Source organism: Peromyscus californicus, unplaced genomic scaffold, assembly GCF_007827085.1.
Source record: "Peromyscus californicus insignis strain IS unplaced genomic scaffold, ASM782708v3 Scaffold_11__1_contigs__length_118956290, whole genome shotgun sequence".
Lineage (NCBI taxonomy): Eukaryota > Metazoa > Chordata > Mammalia > Rodentia > Cricetidae > Peromyscus > Peromyscus californicus.
The window spans coordinates 38,253,353-38,267,309 of NW_026294402.1; the positions used below are offsets into that span (position 1 = coordinate 38,253,353).

Consider the following 13,957-nt stretch of genomic DNA (forward strand, 5'->3'; position numbering starts at 1 on the left):
TGTGTTTGGTGGGCTTTGAAGGGGCGGGTTTAGGGAAAGAGATGGGGGAGGGGGGTCGAGGTGGATCTTCCACCAGCTCCTTCCAAACATTCCAGACTCTTTGGGTATAGACATGCCAGGATGCCAGGGGTTGAGGTGGAGCTTCCACCCAATCATAAAGCATTCCTAAGGTCAGGATGTAATATATGAGAGAAGAATAAAAAGAGAGAGAGAAATGAAAATAGGAGTGAACCCTGACTGTGAACTTTGTGGGACTGTGATATGTCAAAGCAGATTAATGTAACAAATGTACCATGGTGGGGTCACCGATAATGGGGGAGTTAAACATGCATGGGACAAGGGACAGATTTTACCTTCAATTTTTCTGTGAACCTAAAACTACTCTTTTAAAAACTGACATTTTTTTTTTTTTTTTTGGTTTTTCGAGACAGGGTTTCTCTGTGTAGCTTTGCGCCTTTCCTGGAACTCGCTTTGGAGACCAGGCTGGCCTCGAACTCACAGAGATCCGCCTGGCTCTGCCTCCCAAGTGCTGGGATTAAAGGCGTGCGCCACCACCGCCCGGTTAAAAAACTGACATTTTTTTTAAATAAGGAAGGAGGAAAACAATTTGAATGAGACATTTCTCCAAAGGAGATACACAGTGAGCAAGCTCATGGAAGGGTACTCAGCATCCTTAGTCATTGTGGAACTGTCAATCAAAACCACAATAAGAACTGGGCAGTGGTGGCACACGTCTTTAATCCCAGTACTCAGGAGGCAGACCATGTAGATCTCTGTGGGTTTGAGGCCAGCCTGAGCTACAGAGTGAGTTTCAGGAAAGGCTCCAAAGCTACACAGAAAAACCCTGTCTCAAAAAAACAACAACAACAAAAAAAACACAATGAGGTGAGACTTCACACCCTATAGGATGATTATAATCAAAAAGGTAATGTTGACTGGCAAGCAAAGAAGTTGGAGCCCTCATAACTGTTGATGGGGTTGAAAATAGCTCAGCTACTTTGTAGAATAGTTTAGCAGCTCTTTTTTTTTTTTTTAATGTATACAGTGTTCTGCCTGCATATATGTCTGCAGGCCAGAAGCGGGCTCCAGATCTCATTACAGGTGGTTGTGAGCCACCATGTGGTTGTTGGGAATTGAACTCAGGACCTCTGGAAGAGCAGCCAGTGCTCTTAACCATTGAGCCATCTCTCCAGCCCCTAGCAGCTCTTAAAACACAAGCTGGTCATGGTAGCTGAAGTACTAGAAGGTGGAGACAAAGATCTCTGAAAATTCAAGGACAGACAGCCTCAACAACACACCAGTGGGTGGGGGTCAGGCCAGCTAGGTTTACACAGGAAGATCCCACCTCAAAACACAAAAACCCAGAAAGGTTCAACAGAATAGTCACACAACAAATTAATCATAGGACAGGTCCACCCTAAACCATATAATTAAGAGAAGTGGGGAAATTAGTATAGTTTGAATGTGAAAGATCCTTCACAGGTTCATGAACTGGGGGATTGGTTCTAGGCTGATGGGTGTTTGGGAAATAAAAAGAAAAAGAAAAAAAAAGCATTCCTTTCATGTCAATGGTAGGTACTAGCCTTGTACTTAGTACAAGCTAAATAATAAAAAGCCCATGCAGAAATCTTCCAAAGCACAGAATCAGTATTCCCAAAGTGAATGGAAGTCTCCCTTTCTAGACACAGATCTACTTGCAGCCTTTTTTAAATGGTTTTTATTTTTATTTTATTTTATGTGTATGAGTGTTTTGCCTGCATGTTATGTATGTGTACCACACATGTGCAATGCCCACGGAGTCCAGGAACTGGAGTTACAGATGGTTGCAAGTCACCATATGGGTTCTTGAAACTGAACTTGGGTCATCTGGAAGAGCAGTGAGTGTTCTTAACCTCTGAATCATCTCTCCAGCCCCTATTTGCTACTTTCAAGTGATCATTTTTTCTGCTTCCCTTACCAAAATGCCAAGATCCGTAGGATGAAGCCAGGTTCCTTAAAGCCCAGGTCAAAGGCCATGATGGAGCTAGTTGCAGGCAACAGCAAATAGAAACTCTAAAGTCGGGAAGTCAGGCTGGGGATTTGACTTGGTGGTAGAACATTTACCTAGAATACACAAGGTCCTGGATTCAATCCCCAGTATAGCTAAAGAATGGGGTAGGGGCCTAACCCCAAGGGAGCATGAAGCTATAGTATGCATCAAAACAAGCCAGATTCATTGGGCAGGAGAGACAGAGAAATAGATGAGAATGGTTGCCAAGCAACCTAAAGACCCGAGTTCAATCCCCAGAACCTTCTGTGGAAGGAGAACTGACTTCTGTATGTTGTCCTTTAATTTCCACCTTGTAGAAGACAATCATCTCTGGGAAATTGCCCTCTAACATGCACCTCTGTCTCATACACACACACACACACACACACACACACACACACACACACACACACACACACATCTTGCTCACACACAACAAAAATGTTTGCAAAGATGCAGGACTCCAAATCTGCATAGTAAGTGAGAACATGAATCAGAGACACCTTGGAGTCATAACCCTGATGCCTTCTGCTGTTGACAATGTCTTTCCATACCCTACTCCCTGTCCCAGGACAGCCCCAAATTTCTCAGACAGCCATCTCCAGGCCAGCAGGTGCTGCAGTAGCCACAGATTCATTGAAAATGCAAACGTTCAAGGCCATCTTAGACCTCCCAAGTCAGAGAGAGGGTTCTGCTTCAACATGGAGAACACTGAGACCTGAATTTTTTCCTTTCTTTCTTTTTTTTGGGGGGGAGGCGGGGGTTTCAAGACAAGGTTTCTCTGTGTAGTTTTGGTGCCTGTCCTGGATCTCTGTAGACCAGGCTGGCCTCGAACTCACAGAGATCTGCCTGGCTCTGCCTCCCGAGTGCTGGGATCAAAGGCGTGTGTCACCACTGCCAACTGGCCCGTTTTTTGTTTTTAAATGGGGTTTGAACCCAGGGCCTCAAACAAGCACTCTACCATGAGGTGTATAACTAGCACTGTTGATAGGCACTTCATATTCTTGAGACAGTGTCTCACTAGGTTGCCCAATCTGACCTTGATCTTACTCTGTAGCCCAGAGAAGCCTTGAACTTGCAATCCCCTAGCCTTTGCAATGCTCTAGCCTCAGCCTCCTGAATAGCTGAAATTACAGACTTGCATCACCACTTCCAACTTAATAACTATTTTCTTCTAACTTCTCTTAATCCAGCAAATGCCTGCCTTTCCTCAGCCAACCTCACTAGCTGGCCTCACTTTCTAATTCACGGAAAGATGAGGCAGTGCAGAATCTCTACCACATCCATCCACCTCCCATACCTGTCCCAGGGCTCTACGCCGCTCCCCTCACTTTAGGTGATTCACACCCCTAATCAAAGCCAGTCCTTCTGCTACCAAACTCAACCTCATCCCTTCATATAATTGGGACAGTGCTCTGGACATTCTACATAGTGAACTCAAGGCTACATAGCAAGACCTTGTCTCAAAAAAAAAAAAAAAAAAGACAGAATCAAACAAACAAACCAAAAAAAAAAAAAAAAAAACTAGGAAGAGCCAAAGAGATGTACCAGTGAGTAAACACACTTGCTGCAAAAACCTGACATCCAGAGTCCACATCCCTGGAACCAAGTCAGAAGTGAAGGCCATGGTGCACATTTGTGATCACAGTGTTTCAACAGCAAGATGGGAGTCAGAAACTGGGCCAGCTAGCCCTGAGCATGCAGTGAAGCAGCAGAAACAAGGGGTTCTGCCTCAAAACAAGGTGAAAAGGGATAATTAATTTTCAAAAATAGTCCTCTGACATCTACATATGCACCATGGCATGTGTGGACCCATGTTCTTGTTCATATAATACACACACACACACACACACACACACACACACACACACACACATCTTGAAAAGAGCGCTATTTCCATCCCTTGCCTCCCATTCTTTATTGAACTCATCCAAACTCAGATGTTCACCTGACTGCTCTACCAAACTCCACCAAATATGTTCTGGTCAAGGTCATCAACCTTCTAAATCAATTCTAAAACTCATCTCATTTAATCTATTGACATTTGACACTTTTGCTCTTTCCCTTCTTGTTGGAGCCCAGCTGGGCTACCACATTTTACCTCAGGGTACTCTTGAGGAGGGTGACGTGAGAAATATTTAGATAGAAGGACAGAGGGGAGAGAAACAGAAACACAGGATAGTCTCGGGAGGACCTGGGTCCTTATCCACCAGCCCCTTCTGTCTCTTCTAAAGGGCTATTTATAGGAATGCCAAGGGGTAGAGAAAAAGACCTCCCCCTAGCTCAGCCAAGTGTAGACCCTTCCAATAACTTAGTAACCATGCACATGGTCAAGCAATCCTCTAATGCAGCTCTGCTGGGTAAAGCAAGCTCAGGTCTTACTAGGAAATCTTTGAGGGCCTCCACACCTCCTCCCTTAGCATCCCACACACTGGCCACTCCGGTCTCTGATGGCTTCAACCATCTCTGAAGCTACTTAATGTTGGAAAACCCCAGAATTCAGGCCTTACACTCTTCTCTGTCGACATTTGCCAATCTCTTTACATACCATGGTTTTAAATAACCTGAGGACCCTCAATGTTATAACTTCCCCAGCCCAGATCACAGCAGACTTCAACATCTGCTTTTTTTATACCATCAAATGCATGATATAATACCAGGCTAACATACCTGCTCCTCTCCACCAAAGCCTGCCCCTTCTACAGCTTCCTTCTCTCATGTTCAAAAAACAATCCCTCCCTTTCTCTCTTGCTACTTAACCCATCACAAAACTCTGCTCATGCTGCAGTCAAAACACACCCAGGTTACAACCACCGTCAATTCTCTTGCTTCCCCCAAAACCAGTGAGTGTGCCTATCATTTCTCCCCAGGTGAATTTGCTAACCTTGTTCTGCTCTGGCTCTCTTTGGATCTGTTCTCCATTCAGAAATCAGATCCATGTTGCTCTGCCCAAAACCTTCCTGGACTTCCATCTCAGCGTACAAAAAAACCAGCAGAAGGTGATTCTGAGCAGCAGCAAGATCAGGTGGATCCCCACAATTTGAACCCAAAAGAGGGGCATATTATTGGGTTAGGACACAGGCTAGAACATTCCTGATTTACCTAAAGGGAATAGCATAGGGAGGTGCATCCCCAGCTGGAGCCAGGATCTGACTATAAAGCCCCATATATGACTCTAATGGTTTTACCTTTTCATGGATTTCTGGGTGCCTTAGTTAAGACTAGTACAGCTGTGATGAAACACCATTACCTAAAACAACTTGGGAAGGAAAGGGTTTATTTGGCTTAGACTTCCACACCATAGTTCATCACTGAAGGAAGTCAGGTCAGGAACTCAAACAGGGCAGGAGCTGAAGCAGAGGCCATGGGGGCTTACTGGCTTGCCCTTCATGGTTTGAGCAACCTGTTTTCTTTTAGAACCCAGGACCACTAGCCTGGGGATGGTACCATCCACAGTGGCCTGGGCCCTCCCACATCAATCACTAATTAAGAAAATGCCCTCCAGACAAATCTTACAGAGGCATTTTCTCAACTGAGGTTCCCTCCTTTAAGATAATTCCAGCTTGTGTCAAGTTGAAGAAATTAGCCAGCACACCAAGAGAGTATGTAGGAAAAATCAGCTAGATAATTCAGGAAATCATGGTGGTTATGACCCAAGACAGCTATGGGCATGGCAAGCTGTATCCATACACCACTCCAGCCACACCCACCTAGTTTTCCTCAAAAGTAGCATATGACTCCCACCTCAGGACCTTTGCATTTACTGCTCCTTCTGTCTAGAACATTCTGTCCCTACACATCCACACAGCTCACGTCTTGCCACTTGCAGGTCACTCATGTGTTATCTTCTCATTGGGTCACCTCAGATCACAACCTACACACTCCTTACCACCCCGGGGTCTAACTGGCTTCCACCGCTCCAGCGCCACCTCACATACTATATTTTGTACCTTTTGATTATTGTCCCTCCGTTCCTCCTAAAATGTGAGGCCCTCAAAGAGGGATTGCACCTGTTTTATTCACTGCCCTACATAGCTCCAGTATCTAGAATAGTGTCTGATATATTCCATGCCTACCTCGTAAATGATGGGGTGAGGGTTGGTGGAAATGTAAGTATCCTCCTTCTGGTTGCACCTAAGTTCTTTGGGGAATATAAGGAGGAACCTGAAAGTAGAGACCCATCGTGATAACAGTGTGGAAAATGGGAGGAGAAGCTAAGGGCACCTGGAAGAATTAATAATCCAGGTAAAGCTGAAGTCTTGGATGTACCATGGCACCACCCTACTTAGTTGGGCGGTTTTCTTCATCAGTGTGGAAAAAGTGGAGGAGGGTAATAAGAATCAAGAAGGGAAAAATTCAAGATTTGCGTCAGTCTTTTCTTTTTTTCTTTAAGAGGAAGCCCAACAGGGTTAGCATTTCGCTTTCATTTTGTTTTTACGTTGCTTGCTTGTTTGTGTGTGTGTTCGTGTGTGCATGCACATGTAGAGGTCAGAGGACAGACCCACGTGAGTTGGCTTTCTCCTTCCAACTCTGGAATTCTGGGGATCAGACTGAGGTTGGCTGGTTAGGTGGCAAGGGCCTTTATCCACTAGCCATCCTATGGCCAGCCTCTGCTTTTTCTTTTCTTTTTTTTTTTTTTTTTTTTTTTTTTTGGTTTTTCAAGACAGGGTTTCTCTGTGTAGCTTTGCGCCTTTCCTGGAACTCACTCTGTAGCCCAGGCTGGCCTCGAACTCACAGAGATCTGCCTGGCTCTGCCTCCCGAGTGCTGGGATTAAAGGCGTGCGCCACCACCGCCCGGCTTGCTTTTTCTTAAGAGTTCAGAGAATTCTTCCCACTGACTTGATTACCCACTCCAGCAGCCCGTCATTAAGAGTGACTCTGATTTGTTAACTAAACAATAAATAAACAACTTTTAGAAGTCAAGTTTGCTTAAAATTAAAATACAAATTGCCTCTCTTCTTTTTAATTCTAATGCTAAAAGCTTAGATAAAATACCTATCCTTTCTTGAGATGAATCACCTAAATGAGCCACCATACTGTGTTGGCAGGAATGCAATGGGCCCCGACATTAACTACCTCGTGACACCAGACCTATCTATACATTGTCTCTCTAGGCTTCAGCTACATCATGCAGTAGATGGCTACAGTAGTGGTTCTCATTTTACAGAGCCATTAAAAAGATTAAATGAGAACACTAATACATGCAAAGTACTTATCACAGTGTCTAATAAAGTAATGCACGTAATAAGTAGCCCATAGGATGAGTCGTTTGAATAGTAATGTGATAGTATCATGTTGAACAGACATAATCTACTTTATCTGCTTGATTGATGGGGCTCGGTAAATATTGCTCTGAGATGTACTTGGTTGTCTGTTTAAAGAAACGCATTTTTAAAATATAAATAAATGAAATAAAAGGGTAGGCAGAAAGAGAAGAGACTGTGGAATAGATCCTTCCCAGCCTGGTAGGAAAGCGTGGAGGAACATTAAGCCTTCCCTAAAATCTGAAAGCTGGTATGACGCCTTCTCCCGTGACGTGGCCCTCTGTCTCAGTCCTTCCAAGCTGCCAGGACCTGTCACATTCCAGTCCACTTCTTTCCTTGCGCCACCGGCTCCAAACAGGCGTGCTTTTGCTCCACGTGGTTCTCTGTATATACTGGTTGCCTGGGAGACCCACGCTGGGCGGGGCTCTACTGACGCCACAATAAGAACAAGCCAATAGCCGTGACGTATATCAGTGACGCAATGCGGGGTGTGGCTTTCCCGGCCGGGCGCAATGAGGCGGCTGCCCGCTGGGTGGCGCCGATTTCCCGGGGAGGTCCTTTCTGGGCCCCCGGCGGAGGTGGGGGAGAGGCGGGCAGGCACCGAGCGAGGCCAGGGAGCCCTCTGCGTCAGCCACTGCTCGCTGCACCGCGCCAGTACCAGCCAGGACTCATCCGCAGCTCCATGCTTGTGCCGGGTTCGACTCGTCCATCCTCCGAGAAGAGGCAGGTACGTGCCACCTGTCGCAGATCCGGGGAAGGGGAAAGACGGGGTCGGTGCCAGCTCGGAGGCTCGGAAAGTAGGGTGTCAACGACAGCCTGGGCAGTCCGGACACGAGAAATGTAGGGCGAGGGCCAGCTGTGCGGGGGAACTCCAGCTGTGGGTGCCAGTGTGTGAGAGGGGCTGCCAGCTGACAGCTCAGGGTGCCAGGAAGAGCCATCTGTGTGCTGATCAATGTGTTCTGAGGAAACACTGTTACCGCGGGTACAGGTCTCCGTGCCCTGTGTGGTGTGTGCCCTGAGAATGACGCCTGGACCCTGACACCCCCCTCTCCCCACGTGTGCACGCAGCTACCTCCCTCGCTGTTGTCAAACCTCCTGGAACTGTCTCTGGTCAGTTTTCCAAAGCGGGGGAAGGGGGTTTCGGGGGAAGCCAGCAGTTAGGCGGAAGGGAAAATTTTCCACCAATCCCAAATCAGAAAGAGGCAACTTTAAAATTCTCACCAATCCCAAAGCAAACGCAGCCATGCCGTGTTCCCTGACAAGCAGTTTGCCAAGCGGGAGTCGTGGCCAACCCCTTCTGGCTCTTCTGAGGAGGAAGGACTCCTAGCTCTTGACCCCAGTGCTTTTGAGAATGGGGTTGAATTGAAGACACCCCCCCCCATAGGGGCCGCTTGTCTCTCCAAACATAGGCATAAGCACACACACCAATCAACCCACAAAACCAGAGGCATGGAGAACTGGTAGATGGGCTAGGGTGGGGGGTGTCCCCGACTTTGATGCTGTAGATGCATGCCACTCTGGAATGAGGATTGGAATGAGGGCGTCCTCTGAAGTACATCATCAGGACCCGGTCTGAGTCAGTACCCTGTGCTGAGACAGGGTGGAGGCACCAGCCCCAGGGCCTTCCAGTCTTCTGGGAAGAGCCATCAAGAAACAGAAGACTCACCTTGGGAGCAGACAGGTGCACCAAGGCCAGAGAGGCCCTCCTCTAGCAATCCTGTCCAGCCTGCCTTTGCCGCCCTGGAACCCTGAGCTCTCCAACAGGTAGACTGGAACCGCCCCTCTGGGGGAAGGCAGTTTCCCGGCAGCCCAGGGAAGCCACACTTGCTGTTATTATTATTGTTATTATTATTATTATTATTATTATTATTATTATTATTATCATTTGCTGAACAAAGGGGAGAGGAGCCCAAGTCGGCTTGGCCTGTTGCCTTGGGAAGGTGGCAAGATTCGTCTGCCCTTTCCATTTTGGGGATGTGGGCCAGTTCAGAAAACCACGGGGCTGGTCTCTGGTATCAGAGCAATCCCCTGAGGGGTGGCCTGAGGCCTTTTTCTTCTAGGAAAGGTCACCTTCTAGGAAAAGTTGCCTGCTGCTATCAACATTGGTAGTAATTAGATAAGAAATGGAAATAGTCAATAAGATTGCCATTTATTGAATTCTTGCTATGTTCAAGGGAGCTCAAAACTATTACTTTATCCTCATCATTGTGAGGCATACCATAATCACTACTGTTGTTGTTATTCATGGTTTGTTTGTTTGTTCGTTTGGGTTTTTTTTTTTTTTTTTTTTTTTTTTTTGGTTTTTCAAGACAGGGTTTTCTGGGTAGCCCTGGCTGTCTGCTTTGTAGACCAGGCTGGCCTTCAACTCAGAGATCCTCCTGCCTCTGCCTCCCGTTGGGATTAAAGGCTTGTGTACCACCGCCCCTGGCTCTAGTATTCATGTTTTACAAATTACATAGCTAAGATCCAGAGAGCTTAAGTGCTCTTGCAAGCTATCTTAGATCCAATAAGGGGAAGAATGGGAAATCAGGTCTAGACCTAGAAGTCCACCATTTAAAAAAAAGTAATGGACTGAAACCTGAGTGCTGGCCCTGAGCACCTCTCTCTGCCCATGTGTCCTGGAGCTAGGTCCCCCCCATCTCAGAGTTCCCCTAGCTGGACTAGCAGTTTAGCCTGTTCCTGTTTGCTCTGTCTACCACTGACAGCTCTAGAGAATCCACCTTCCCCATGTCTGGGACTCCAGTTCAGCCCCAGCCTTCCTGTTTTACTTCCAAATATCCCCTCCCAGGATTCTAGCTAGCTCTCCTGGGCTATCACCCGGCCCCTGGGCATTGGGTGGAAGGTGGGCATGTCACTGCCCCTTTAATTCTCCTGGGGCTTGGAATGCAAGTGAGTTGCCATCTCTGCGAGGTCAGATAAGATACTATATATATCTAGCTAGCGTAACCTGAGCTCCGGATTACCCAGCTCCAGTTAGACTCCTGCTTCTGGACTCTATACTGCAGTCCTTTCCCTGCTGGGAAAGAAGCCCCCAGCTCCCATCCAGCACCCCTGGACACAGGTCAGTAGCTTTCTCTTTGGTCTCTGAGCTTCAAGGGCAGCCAGGAGTGACCCAAGTAAGCCCTGAGTGAGTTTAGAGGAGCATGATAGACGCCACCCACTGGCCTGGTGAGTGCTGTAACCAAGCCCAAATGCTCCTTAAGATATGGGAACAGAAGACAGCTGAAACCCTAATGGGAGCGAGATGGGATTCTCTCCAGAGAAGGGGGCACTGGGAAGGTACCTGGGCACAGGGGGATGGAAAAGAGGACTGAAGGCTAACTCTGCTTCCAAGAAGCCTGTTTCTTTGCCTTTTCTGGACTTATAGAGAAATCCACCCTTCCCAACCTCAAATTATGTATTATATATCCTATAGCAATGCCTCCTGGGCCTACCCACTTCCTCTCCACAAGTCAGGATGGTTGTTGTAATCTCTTGGATCTCTGATCTTTCTCTTACCTCCTCATCTCCCCTCCCCTTCTAAAGCCAAGAGAAATAGAGACACAAATTCCTTTGCATGACCCCCCCCAAAGCCGAGAGGATCCTATGATAAGTGGGTAGACTGCTGAGAACCAGCCTCGAATAGAGAGAGAGGTGCTAGCAACAGGTCAGAGGTCAGAGGTTAGGCTGGGGCTCCAGGGGCCTGAGAGGACAGAGGGTATGACACATAGTGTATGCCACCCCCATCCTCTTGTCCTTTTCCCCACACCTGCCAGGGTGGACGCTTGTGGCCCGGAAGAGTAGCAAGGGATCCAAGCTGCCAGGAAGAAAGGTCACAGACTGTGACAGGGTCCCCTCTCGCCTGTCTTACCCCTCCGGTCAGCACATTCTGATGCAGTTAGCAAGCAGCTTTGGGAAGCTCTGAGGTCACCATGGTGGAGGTTCCCAAGCACTTAGTGAGACCGACTGGGACTCCCCACTGACCTGAACATCTGGGTAGGAGGAAAGGAACTTAGTGCTGTTTGGGTGTGTCCCTGAAGTTTGTCTTGGGGGGAACGGGAGGCCTCTGTCAGGCAGCCGCAAAGCCATGGATGTGGACATGCTTTCGCCTCAGGAAGGCAAGTCCATGTGGACAGAAAGGGGCATGGAGTCCGTTGAGATGTGGGGCACCATCACCCATCCCCTGCCTCCAGGGCCAGGAGTGCCTGGGATTCTTGAGGTTTCAGCCCCTCCCCTAGCTGGGCAGGTTAGGGAGCCATTCACGTGAGCGACAGGAAATGACAGTGACTGATGACAGTGACTTGATGCCAGGAGGTTGGCTGCCTCGAGGGAACAGGGTTCATTTCAACCCCTGACTCACCTAATGTGGGCACCCAGGGAGTGGGCTAAGCAGCAGCCAGGGGATGAAGGCTCAGGGATCTGTCCACAGCCAGGTTGGGGCCCAGGAGCCTGTGCTGGGGTAGATGCCAGTGTCAGGGGACACACAGAGCTTGGCACAGCAGGTGAAATGGAGGCCTCTCTCACCATCTCGCGGCTGATCGGCATTGTGCTGTGGCTCGGGTTGCCACCAGGCTTCACTTTCATTCACCTACAGTGGAAAATCCAGGGGCTGCTCCTGCAGGAAGGAGTCTCTCCTAGATAGATGGACATCTGCATCCTGGAGGGGTCCTCTCTTGACTCCACAGGCCCACGGTCCTGCTCCAGGGGCAGGGGAATGCTTCAGAGTGACTGGAGAGGACAGAGAGCAGGTCCCATCCAGCTCTAGTACTACAGTAGCTTGGGAGATGGTCCATATTACTTGCAGAAAGAATTCTTTCCTTGTCTGCAAGTAGACATATTGTTAGCATCCACTGCTGAGAGCTGCAGGTGGACTGAGTTAATACACTACAGCCCAAGTCAGTGCGGTTTTAAATGTTAAACCCTTCAGAAATACGAACGATAAAAACTTCATTTGAAAGTTTCACTATTAGGTAGGTGTGGTGGCTCGTACTTATAATCCCAGCACTTGGGACATGAGACAAGATAGAAAGTTTGAGGCCAGCCTAGGCTACAAAGTAAGATCTGTCCCCAAATCCACTATTTAAATTTTGTGCCCATTTAGAATTATGGCTATCCTTTTCATTTTAATTTAATGTTAACAGTGTAACCTTCGCAATTATATTTATAAGCCGGAGTATCTATACATCTGAAAAAGTTCAAGCTTGCATCTACACTAAGACCTCTAGGCCTCTTCATCCGAGCACACTGCCAAGAAGGAGGAGGACCATGTGCATATGGTATGAGGCTGCCCGGCAGATAAAATCAAGCTGCATATGAGATCCTCAGTGAGCTTGGTGCCTGGGCTGTAGGTGTGTGGGACCAGCTGGCTGGGAGCCACAGCTGCATGACTCCAGTGTCCCCACAGGAAGCCGAATGCACCTATGCAAGACAATGCCAGCATGCCAGTTTCTGGGGAAAACTTTGCAAAATGATGGGGAACCTCTGATGGGAGGCAACAACCCCTCTGTAAAGATGCCATGAAGAAGGAGCATGGGTTGGGACTCCCCGCTGTGGTCCAAGGTGGCAGGCACCTGGGGAGGCACAGCCAGGAGCCACATGCCTGAACTTGCCAGTTGTGGATAAACAATGAAAGGAGCCAGGCAGCAGAGGCCCCACACTGGACAGGGAGGAGTACGGGGGATCCCAGCCAATAGGCTGGCCTCCCACTGCCCCATGAAAGAGCCATTCAGTCCCAGCCCCGTTCCTGTGGCAACAGGGAGACTCGAAGCCATGTGAGTGCTGCCCTTCCTGTCCCTGTCTTGCTCAGCAAGGCCACAACCAGATCCCCAACTGAAGCCCCCGCCCGTGGTGCGGTTCTGTAGCCCCCCAGGGAGAGCAGTACCAGGTAATGCCAAGAGATACCAACTTAAAACGGTCTCTCACCTTTTCTCCATTAAGAGTAGGGTTTGGGGGTGGGGGGAGATGTGCAAGGGAACCCTCTCCTAGCCCTGGGAACTTCGAGGCAGGCATCGGAGCTGAGTGGCAGTTTCCCCGAGGCTGTGATGGGGTAGCTGGTGGAACTGGCGGGGGAGGGGAGAGGAGGGGCTTGGCAGTAGCCGGCCACATTGGAGCAGACAAGAGAGCTGGGATTAGGGAGCCCTCCCCAGGGTCCTGTGAGCTAGAAGATGTGGCTCCAGGTTCAGGCCTGAACAGTGCCAACGCTGTCTGTGTCTCTGTTGCTCTATCTTGTTTGGCCCTGGGTACTTGTGCGTCATCCTCAGGGCTAAGAGAGGTCACAGGCTTGAGGCACTGCCCGCAGAATACCAATTTCCTAGGAGCCTGGGTCTGGGAGAAGGGAGGGAGAGCCGTGGGGAGGAGCCATGAGCTCATACCCTGGGGGTGGGGGCCGATCTGATTGGCTGCTGTATGTCCCAGAGCCCAGCTCCTGAGACCTGGAGTCTCTTTGACTTTGCATTATTGATGGAGTTCTCCAAAGTGAAATAGAGCAGGACGGGGTCCCCTGCCCCCGTCCCTAAGCCTCTGCCTGCACCCCCACACACACACACACCCGTGGTTTCCCTCTATCCCTGCTTCAAATCCACCCCCAGTTACTACCTCCCCGAGCAAAGTGCAAGTTGCATGGAAGGAAGGAACATAGTGGGCAAGGAAGTGTATATGCAGGGCAAGAAAAGGACGGCCAGTAGAG

The 13,957-nt window shown here is 48.7% G+C and overlaps 1 protein-coding gene across 2 annotated transcripts in view; it reads left to right on the plus strand.

Annotated features, from left to right (window-relative positions):
- The first annotated feature begins 7,867 nt into the window (after positions 1-7,867).
- The window catches only part of Usp2 (ubiquitin specific peptidase 2), a 28,263-nt gene continuing 22,173 nt past the window's right edge, over positions 7,868-13,957 (plus strand). The window contains exon 1 of one of the 2 annotated variants that reach the window (XM_052757725.1): positions 7,868-8,020. The gene's annotated coding sequence lies outside the window, so the exon portion shown is untranslated. Of the gene's footprint in view, positions 8,021-13,040; positions 13,157-13,957 lie in introns of those variants that run through there. The other variant, XM_052757733.1, reaches the window with a different exon arrangement.